This window comes from Nycticebus coucang, chromosome Y, assembly GCF_027406575.1.
Source record: "Nycticebus coucang isolate mNycCou1 chromosome Y, mNycCou1.pri, whole genome shotgun sequence".
Lineage (NCBI taxonomy): Eukaryota > Metazoa > Chordata > Mammalia > Primates > Lorisidae > Nycticebus > Nycticebus coucang.
The window spans coordinates 17,599,779-17,600,583 of record NC_069805.1 but is presented as its reverse complement, the minus strand read 5'-3'; the positions used below and the strand labels follow the sequence as shown (position 1 = coordinate 17,600,583).

General features: G+C 33.8%; 1 non-coding gene across 1 annotated transcript; it reads right to left on the bottom strand.

Annotated features, from left to right (window-relative positions):
- Positions 1–388: 388 nt before the first annotated feature.
- On the bottom strand, positions 389–525 carry LOC128579229 (small nucleolar RNA SNORA2/SNORA34 family). Its single transcript, XR_008378097.1, has one exon. It is a non-coding gene; the product is annotated as a small nucleolar RNA SNORA2/SNORA34 family (small nucleolar RNA).
- Between the last annotated feature and the right edge of the window lie 280 nt (positions 526–805).

The window sequence follows — 805 nt, the reverse complement described above, 5'->3', positions numbered from 1 at the left end:
CTGGTACAGAGGAAGAAAGTATCATCCCTTCATCCATCCTCCCATATAACCTCTTGCTCCTCTTTTATCATTAAATTAGGCTTTTGCTGGGTTGTAGAGTTCATATTGAAGTGTAATGGTTCCATATTGGTTTCACAGTAATACAGAGTACATTGAATATTTTTCTTCCTTTTTTTTTTTTTGTTTACTGTAGAATTATCTTTTTATTTTGGGTAAAAACCTACAGTCATTTTGGGGAGCTGTAATTAAGATTTAAGAGCATTATAATTCTAACAAATAACTTAAATATACTTGGGATATAAATATAGTAATATTTTATGGGTATTTTGGAACCTGACAGTATTAAGACTACAAATCACACTAGCCTACATCTATCACCAATGACTCACACTGTTTCTTTCTAATGAATTGACCATTACATTTCCAAAGTTCTAAAATGGCCAACAGACCACAGAAAGATAATTCTTTAGGCTCCTGCTTGAAACCAACAGCTTCAGCAAACTGCTGGCCTTGATTCAGGGCCAATTTTCTTCCTTTTCTGATAGACGTTGCTAAGAAGTACATGTTTCACCTCCTTGTTCTTTTCTTTTCTCTCTTTCTCTCTCTCTTTTGTTCTTTCTTCCTTCCTTCCTTCCTTATTTCCTTCCTTCGTTTCTTTCTTCCTTCTTTCTTTCCTTTTATCTTTTATCTTCCTTCTCCTTCCCTTTCCATGACTTCCCTTTGCTTTTCTTGTCTTCCTTTCCCTTTCTTTGATTTACCTTGCCTTACATTACTTTTCCTTTTTATTTATTATTTTTGCTTTTTT